The following is a 10627-nucleotide window of genomic DNA, read 5'->3' as shown; positions in this document are numbered from 1 at the left end:
GTGCCTATCATTCAAACTGTCCAGGACATGACGCAGATCACTGCTGGGCCCTGAAAAATAAAATCCAAGACATGATAGATGCTGGAGAAATTGAGTTCGATCCTCCAGAAACTCCAAATGTCATCACAGCACCTATGCCAAAGCATGACAAAACTGTTAATGCTATCATAGACACAGTTTACATTTATGATGTGAACGAAGTATCAATTCCACTCCTCGAAGTCAAAAGAAAGTTCATCCAAGCTGGTTACTTTCCAGGTTGTGATCCCGACTGCTTTTATTGCTCACGCCAACCCAATGGTTGTGAAAATCTAAAGATGGGAATTCAAAAACACATGGATCGCCGTATCATTATGTTTGAGAGGCTCCCTTCTATGGACATGTTGGGCAAAGTCTTTGCCAACGGGATAAGAATGGAAGACGTCTCAGTGATCTCCAGCTTACCATTCAAAATCTCTACCAAGGCTCCATTCAAACTTTCTGCTACACTCAAAGTGGCATCAGTAGTCATTGCTAGACCAACTCCATTTCCATACTCCTCAGACAAAGCTGTCCCATGGGGATATGACACTAATGTTTACATTCATGGAGTTAAGCAGGATCCCTCGACTAAAGAGGACGCAACACTAACTACTTCAGCTGTAAGTAACATTGCAGGCACTAGCAAGATCACGAGAAGTGGAAGAATCTTTTCACCAGAAATTTCTCCAAATATTGCTGCTAGTCCAATCCAGGTTCCAATTCCTATTCCAGATATCAACACTCGAGGCAAAGAGCCACTGATCGAACCAGTTCAAAATCCGGTAGAGATCACTGCTGAGGATCCATCAAAGCAAGAGATGGACGAAATATTGAAAATCATCTGCAAAAGTGATTACAATATTGTCGAACAACTGGGGCATACTGCTTCAAAAATCTCAATGTTATCTCTGCTAAAATATTCAGAAGCTCATGCTAAAGCTCTAATGAAGTTCCTTCAAGCTGCGCATGTGCCTCAAGAAATCCCAATCGACCAATTTGAGAATTGTGTCGCCAGTCTTACAGTGCCCAATGGTCTTGGTTTCTCTGATGTGGATCTAACTCCTGCTGGAAGAAATCACAACAAGGCCCTGCACATCTCTATCGAATGCAACGGCACCACTCTGTCTCATGTGCTAATAGACAATGGTTCCTCTCTAAACGTGTTACCAAAGGTAATACTGGAAAAACTTGACTTCAAAGGAGTTGTGCTACAACCAAGTGATGTGGTTGTAAGAGCCTTCGATGGGTCAACAAGAACGGTGTACGGAGAAGTTAAGCTCCCAATCAGAGTGGGCTCTCAAACTTTCGATGTTATCTTTTCCGTAATAGACGTTCTTCCAACATACTCCTGTTTACTAGGACGCCCTTGGATACATGGGGCAAACGCTGTAACTTCTACCCTGCATCAGAAGTTAAAATACCCAGTAAAAGGAAAGGTTGTCACAGTCTATGGCGAAGAAGAATATATGGTCAGTCACTTGAGCAACGACAAGTATGTTGAGATGGAGGGCGAATCCATCGAAACTCCGTATCAAGCTTTTGAGGTTGTATCTCCAGATATCTCTACCACCAAGCATATTCCTGCTACTCCAGCTACAACTATGGCTTCTCTCAAAGATGCCAAAGCCATGATTGAACAGGGTGATCGCACAGTATGGGGACAACTCCCTGATATACCCTACAAGTCCGACAAGCTAGGTCTGGGCTATAATGGTGAAAATCAAAAGAATGATCAAAATCCTCGCTCTGAAGGGTTAATATCACACTTCGCCAGCCAAGAAGTAAACGCCATTGATGATGAAGGGACATACTTGAACCACATCATTCAGCCATATCCAGACGAAATTCCACCCATTACCATGGGAATGTGGGATGCTGTGGGAGGACCAAATGACGGTTACAACTACCAGTATATCACACCTCAGAATTCTTACATTGCTCTGGAAGATCTTACTCCAACAGAAGAGGGTAATCAAAATGACGGAAGTATCACAAGTCCCGTCACTCAGCAATATCAAAATCCACCCAAAGAAGTATGGGACACGCTAGGAGAACCCAGCGGCAAATACGACTATATGGTGAAATATTCCGCTCCTCCGAGCTTTTCAACTCCCATCAAAGACATTGTCCCGACTGGATGGGACGAACAGTACGACGACAACTTCGCTCTTGAAGAAGCCAGGAAGATGCCAAACAACGAAGGTTATTTTCTGTCACAGTACACTCCTTATCAGGATGCACAAGTCTCTATTCAAAACATCATTCCTACTGCATGGGACGGCCTTATCGAGCATCTCGCTCAGCCAATAGAGGGACCTCCACCTGGATTCTCATATCCAACAAATCATCCAACTTATCCTGAGGAATTACCTACGCATTTTCCCACTAGCGGAATCAATGCTACGGAAGACGAAAAGAACAACTGCAACTGGAACAGCTGGGTGCTCCCTGCTAACAACGGTGGATTGAACAACTGGAAAGCAGAGGATGTGATCTCCTTTGATCAGGAGTAAATGCCATTTCCTGTTTTCTTTGTGCAAAGATAAAAGTGGTTCCTGAACAATCGAACCATGAGCTTGAAAGCCGTGTGCCTTAGCACAACGGTCCTTCTATAAAAAGGGTTTGTCATATCATGATTATGTGCATTCAATAAAATCATGGGATGCTTGCATGTTCAAAATTTTGTGATCCTTTTTCTTTCTTTATTCGCTTTCAAATAGCTATGTTTTTCTCTTCATACACACTCACATATCTACCATGCAGATTCACATACACGCTGGATCCAGTCAATAACGACTCTGCTATTGCCCGTCATGACTTTGAAAATCCGATCTACCAAACTGAGGACGAAAGTGAGGAAGATTGTGAAGTGCCAAGAGAAATTGCAAGACTTCTAGAACAAGAAGAAAAAGCCATACAGCCTCATGAGGAGCCGATTGAGGTCATCAACTTGGGCAGTGACGAAGAAAAGAAAGAGGTCAGAATTGGGGCTGACTTAGAAAACAGTGTCAAGCAAAGACTGATTCAATTGTTGCAAGACTACGCCGAGATATTCGCCTGGTCTTATCAAGATATGCCTGGCCTTGACACGGACATTGTAGTTCATCGCCTGCCAATCAAAGAAGGAAGCACTCCGGTCAAACAGAGACTGCGAAGGAGTAAGCCTGATATGTCAAAAAAGATCAAAGACGAGGTTGAAAAACAATTCAATGCCGGATTCCTAAAAGTTGTAAGTTATCCTCCTTGGATAGCTAACATCGTGCCTGTACCCAAAAAAGACGGGAAAAGTCAGAATGTGTGTAGACTACAGAGATCTGAACCGGGCAAGCCCTAAAGATGATTTCCCTTTACCGCACATCGATGTACTAGTTGACAATACCGCACAATGCAAGGTATTCTCCTTTATGGACGGATTCTCAGGGTACGATCAAATCAAGATGGCACCCGAAGACATGGAAAAAACAACCTTCACAACTCCCTGGGGAACCTTTTGTTACAAAGTAATGCCCTTTGGTCTAAAAAATGCTGGAGCTACCTACCAACGAGCAATGGTAACACTATTTCATGATATGATTCATCAGGAAATAGAGGTGTATGTCGATGACATGATCGCAAAATCCAACACCGAAGAAGAACATTTGAGTCATTTACACAAGCTGTTTGACAGACTCAAGAAATACAGATTGCGACTGAACCCGAACAAGTGTACCTTTGGAGTAAGATCCGGTAAACTCTTAGGTTTCATCGTCAGCAGTAAAGGTATTGAGGTTGATCCTGCCAAGGTCAAAGCCATTCAAGAAATGCCTATACCCCGTACCGAGAAACAAGTCAGAGGATTCTTGGGACGTCTAAACTACATAGCCAGATTCATTGCCCATATGACTCCTACTTGTGTGCCAATCTTCAAATTACTGAAGAAAGATCAAGTGGAAAGATGGAATGACAAATGCCAGTTAGCCTTTGATAAAATCAAAGAATACCTTCAAAAACCGCCAATCTTGTTACCTCCTGTGGAAGGCAGACCTCTGATAATGTACCTAACTGTGTTAGAAGATTCAATGGGGTGTGTACTCGGACAACATGACGATTCCGGTCGAAAGGAGCACGCAATCTACTATCTTAGCAAAAAGTTTACCGATTGTGAAACAAGATACTCACTACTCGAAAAAACTTGCTGTGCCTTAGCATGGGCGGCTCGCCGACTAAGACAGTATATGCTAAATCACACCACTTTCCTGATCTCCAAGATGGATCCAATCAAATACGTGTTCGAAAAACCTGCTCTCTCTGGAAGGATTGCAAGATGGCAAATGATCCTAACAGAATATGACATTCAATACACTTCGCAAAAAGCAATCAAAGGAAGTGTGGTAGCTGATCATTTAGCTCATCAAGCAGTAGATGATTATCAGGCATTGAACTTTGACTTCCCAGACGAAGACATTATGCTAGTCAATGACTACAAACAACCAGGATCCCGATGGACTATGGTTTTTGACGGAGCTTCTAATGCGCTCGGCAATGGCATCGGAGCTGTGATCGTTTCCCCCACAGGAGGTCATACACCCTTCACCGCCAGATTGTGTTTCAATTGCACCAACAATATAGCCGAATACGAAGCATGCATTCTGGGTCTCAAAGCTGCAATTGATCTAAAAATCAAATTCCTTGAAGTCTACGGAGACTCGGCCTTGGTAATCTACCAAGTCAAAGGGGAATGGGACACAAAGCACCCAAATCTAATTCCATACAAAGAACATGTGTTGAGTTTGATTCCTTACTTCGAGGAGATCACTTTCGAACACATCCCACGCGAAGAAAATCAACTAGCTGATGCCTTAGCTACCATGTCATCCATGTTCAAAGTCAATTGGGACGACGAAGCTCCTATGATCACCATTTACAGGCAAGACGAACCAGCCTATTGCAATGAGATCGATACCAAACAAATGGAAGACAAATCATGGTTCCATGAAATACAAAGGTATCTCGAAACCCAGGAGTACCCTGAAGGGGCATCTATTAACGACAGAAAGTTTCTAAGGAGATTTGCCTCCAAATTCTTCCTAAGCAATGGAACTTTGTACAAGCGCAACCATGACTCGACTTTACTTCGTTGCGTAAACAAGAAGGAAGCAGAACAAATCATGGAAGACATACACAATGGTACCTTCGGTACTCATTCCAACGGACATACAATGGCTAAAAAGATCTTGAGAGCAGGTTACTACTGGTCTACCATGGAGACAGATTGCCATCATCATTCCAAAACTTGTCACAAATGCCAGATATATGCCGACAAAGTGCATGTACCTCCAGTTCCATTAAACGTTCTGACGGCTCCTTGGCCTTTCGCAATGTGGGGTATTGATATGATTGGAGAAATCAAACCTACTGCTTCCAACGGACATCGCTTTATCCTGGTCGCTATTGACTACTTCACAAAGTGGGTAGAGGCAGCTTCATATGCTTCTGTCACCAAGAATGTGGTAGCCAGGTTTATCAAGCACAATCTCATTTGTCGGTACGGCATCCCCGAAAGGATCATCACTGACAATGGCACGAATCTAAACAACAAAATGATTACTGAACTCTGCACGCAGTTCCAGATCAAACATCATAATTCTTCTCCATATCGACCAAAGATGAACGGCGCTGTCGAAGCCGCCAACAAAAACATCAAGAAAATCATACAAAAGATGACAGTAACCTACAAAGACTGGCATGAGATGTTACCTTTTGCTCTTCATGGTTATCGCACATCTGCGCGTACTTCAACAGGGGCAACTCCATTCTCGTTAGTCTACGGTATGGAAGCAGTTCTCCCAATCGAAATCCAGATTCCTTCCTTAAGGATCATGAAAGAAGCCGATCTAGACGAAGACGATTGGATTCAAACTCGATTCGACCAAATACACTTGATCGATGAGAAAAGACTTGCAGCTATCTGTCATGGCCAGCTATACCAAAAGCGCATGATCAAAGCATTCAACAAGAAAGTCAAAAGTCAAGCATACCAAACTGGTGGCTTGGTTATCAAACGCATCATCTTACCACAAGGTGATCCCAGAGGCAAATGGACCCCCACCGACGAGGGACCATTCATAATCAAGAAAATATTCTCCGGCGGTGCCATGTTGCTTACCACCATGGATGGCGAGGATTTCCCACACCCTGTGAATGCTGACATAGTCAAAAAATACTTCTCTTGAAAAAAAAAAAAAAACAGCTCGCTAAGTTGAAAACCTGAAAGGGCAACTTAGGCAAAAATGAGCGTCTCGGTGGATTGAAAACCCGAAAGGGCGATCCAGGCAAAAATTAGAGACAAAACAAATACAATCCCGGTAGGCTGAAAACCTGAAAGGGCAGCCTAGGCAAAAATTAGGGAATAAAGCATACAACTATGTCCCGCTCAGCTGCCTACTCACCGACAAGGTTCAACACCTCAAAGACACCGATCAGTCCAATCACTTTCTTCCAACAAGTGAGGGATGAGATGCTCGAAGACAGATTGGCAATAGCAGAATTGAAACTTGACTGGATCGTTCTCACATAGCTATTTCTTTTCATAAATACTTTTCAAAACTTTCTGACAATTTCCTACTTCTAGGATTGTTGTCTCCCTATACTAATCCGCCTATCACGGCACCTTTTCAAAAATCAATGCAGCTTATAACTAACATTTTCATTTTTTCTGTTTTGAATACGCGAGCATCCCAATGATATTTTGAATGAACATATGCATTTGAATATGATTGATGTTTACCAGGAAAAACAGGAATAGCATTCCGGACATGTCCCAATTATTTGGACATTATCCTAAACCAGCATCAGAAGGAAGTTTCCCCAATGGAGACACATTCCTCAACAAATCCCTCAAAAAGATTTTTCTTTCGAAAGAAGTCTTATTCCCCAGCAGGGTTGTTCCAGATTACTGTCTTCAGAAGGTGTGATCTCCGCACCCAAACTTGGTCAGATAGTGCATCGGAGGATTATGCATCTTCCTCATTCCCACTCCAAAGGGCGTCACAGTCCGAACTCTCAAAACTACTGTTCATCCCCGAGCAGTAATCAAAGATCCTTCAATAGAACATCCTGGTTCTCAAAGAATTTCCCCAACCCAGGGTACTCAAGCGAGACAGAAGATCATCAACAACCACGATGCCTTCACTTCCAAATGGCTAGCAGGGATTTATTTTCCCAATCACAATGCCTTCATTTCTTGACGACTAAGCTGGGATTTATTTTCCCAATCAGGAGCTTGACACGCTCTAAGCTGCATAAACCATGCATCACATTCACACTCATATTCACATTCACAATCATGCATCATACGCATATTCATACACAACATAACTTGCATATTTCTCCTCTAGCTCGAGGATCTCATATCATACATGCATCATAGACATCGCATATTATTAACTTGATTTTTCAGGTAGACAGATGTCTTCAGCAAAGATGTTCTCACTCACATGCAGTGTTCATCCTGAATCTTATTCAGACAAGCAGTCCTTTCAGATACAATCAAACCAAAGATTCACTCTGAAGAACTCTCATTCTCAACTCATTTATCATCTAACATTGCTAGTCTAAGGCGATACCTCAGACGGTTCCAGAACGATCTAGCATTTCAGATCTAAGGCGATACCTCAGACGGTTCCAGAACGATCTAGCATTTCAGATCTAAGGCGATACCTCCGACGGTTCCAGAACGATCTAGCATTTCAGATCTAAGGCGATACCTCAAACGGTTCCAGAACGATCTAGCATTACAGATCTAAGGCGATACCTCAAACGGTTCCAGAACGATCTAACATTGCAGATCTAAGGCGATACCTCCGACGGTTCCAGAACGATCTAACATTGCAGATCTAAGGCGATACCTCTGACGGTTCCAGAACGATCTAATCTTGCAGATCTAAAGTGATACCTCAGACGGTTCCACAATGATCAACTTTCAAGTCCTTCATCAAGATATAATCAATGGATTCATTCTGATGAACAAACCCTCAACACATTTTCCAGATGGCATCTGAAAAGCCCATCTCAGGTAATGTTTCAATCTGCCAACAACATTTCGCAGACAACATTCAAATGCAGCTTCCAACATCTCTTCTGATCAAGGTAAGTGCAAATTTTCAGGGCATCTAATTATTCAATCATCTTCTACCTTCAGATTTCAGACAATCTCTTCAGGTTTAAGAAGATTGAATAGGGGCAACTGTTATACCCCAAAATTTGCCCACATCTTTTTTCAAGAAAACTCCAATCTGAAAATTAAGAGTTTCATATAATCATGGATTTTTATTTCAAATATCCTAGCATATGAAGTACTTAAATTTCAGAAACTTTTCTTATACAGTAGCTTGGCTTACAGAGGAATTTATTCTTACGCAAACGCCAAATACTGTTCATTACATCACAAATACTATTTATTTATTTACAGATAAATAGTACTAACACAATCATGCAGAGTTAACTCTTTTTGCAGGCGCAGAAGCAGGAAACTCACACTATACTGGTAACAATTGTTTTTGGTTTCCCACTAACTTTTGTACTATATTCCATTATTTTCAAAATCTTTTCAAATCTCTTTTTCAAAAATCAAATCTTAACTTGTGTGTTTTCTGCCAGTCAAATATTTCTATTTCTGTGCAGTAAACAATTTTCAGGTTATTATCGGTAATTTTGCCCGCATACCGTAAATATCAGTTATTTATTATGTTTCTGTTTCTAACAAGTCAAGTAAATAAACTTTCATTTTTCACATAAAACAAAAAAACAAAAACAAAAACAACAAAAAAAGAGAAAATTAACTTTGACTGTTAATTTTTCACTTTTAACTGCTGTTTCAATACCTGAACAGTCAATTGACAGCCAAACTGCTGGCAGTACAATTCTCAGTGTTTTGTACCATCAATCAAATCAATCTTTCACAATTCAAAATTCCAAGATTTTTGTTCAAGAAGTCTTCTGAATATCACATGATTAGCAGAGACTCAACACTGCACAAAAATCAGGTACGCTTAACTGTCTCCTACACAAACAGTCCCTAATCAGGGTTTTTCTTGTTTTTACAGGAGCAACAAGTTTTTGAGAGCTCAAATGGATGTCATATACATCCATACATCTCAAAGTACCATCATACAAATTTTCAAACTTCAATTCACTCAGACGCACCGTCAGCAGCTCAAACAGTCAACAGACGACCCGTTTGACCAAAAAGTCAACTGACAGTCAAAAATGAAATTTTTGTCAAAGTCCATATTTTGTCAAAGGATTCAACATTTGATCATTGGATGATCACAATTCATCAAGGAAAGATCAAAAATCAACAAAACCCTAAGATTCAAAATTAGGGTTTTTGCCTGAAAAGTCAACTCAACTTTGACTGATCATAACTCTCTCATCCTTCATCCAAAAAATGTCAACCAAAGCTCATTTTGAAGGAAATTCAATTATCTTTCAAATGCAATTGATCCCATGGTCATAGCATTCACCATTTGAAAAATATGGCCAAAGACATTACAGGTCATTTTCAAAGTCAACAAAAAGACACTTTTTTCAAATGGACACACAAGGAGAACCAAAAATCATTTTGATATGAGACCAAAGACATTGGTTAGAGGACTCTTTGAGGTTTCCAAAAAGTGCAAGATCTCCTTCATATGACAAAAATTGAAGGATTTACACCTTGTTGAAGTTGGCTAAATTTTGGGAAAATGCATGAAATCAACATTGCTCAAAAATGTTTTTTTTCCAAATGAGTCCAAGTTTTTATGGTCCAAACATCTTTGCCATGTTACTATGGGCCTCCCACGACCAAGACAAAGCCCACATCTTTATTGGCCATTTTTTGCATAATTTTATCTTACTTTAAGATTAAAATTAAAAGGAAAATGCATGGATAATGGTTGCTTGGCCTCCAAGTATGACTCACTTCAAGGAATCTTCATTTTTTCTGCAAGAATTGAAGAGCAAGACAAGAGCATTGAATGGAGTCAAGCTTGGTCAACAATTCAAAGATTTTTAATATTTTAAAAATCAAACTTTCAACAAAGACAACAAAGCTTCTTAGCTTGAGTTCCAAGCAACTTTGGGCTATAAAAGAAGCATCATACTTCAGCAAAAGAGAGAGACACGAAATATAGCAAGAGCATAGCCAAGAAACCTCTAAAAATTCTCAAAATTCTCCAAACTTTGTAATTTTCGAATTATATATTTCAATCACTATCAATACAAACCAATTGCTCTAATCATCTCCTGGCACTTAATATAGTAAGTTGGAAGCAATAACCATGGCTATATACTCATAGAAATCGTGTTTCAAAAATAACATATTCATGCATATTATCAACTTGTGATATCTAAACTATAAGCTTATTTAAACACAATCTAATGCCTTTGCCATCCATTTGAGATCATATGGGGTAGATCTAACGTTTAACATGTGAGTTTAAAGCCCTGAATCGTGGGGTGCCATGGTTGAAGCTCAAAGCTTCAACCTCTTCGTGTTCATACTTAACGTGGTCAAATGAGAAAACTAACCTCACCATTGGACTCAGGAGGTCATCTTTAGTAGATCTGGGCCCTTGTGGTTTTT

Source organism: Vicia villosa, linkage group LG3 (genome assembly GCF_029867415.1).
Source record: "Vicia villosa cultivar HV-30 ecotype Madison, WI linkage group LG3, Vvil1.0, whole genome shotgun sequence".
Classification (NCBI taxonomy): domain Eukaryota; kingdom Viridiplantae; phylum Streptophyta; class Magnoliopsida; order Fabales; family Fabaceae; genus Vicia; species Vicia villosa.
Note: the sequence above shows the minus strand (reverse complement) of the source record.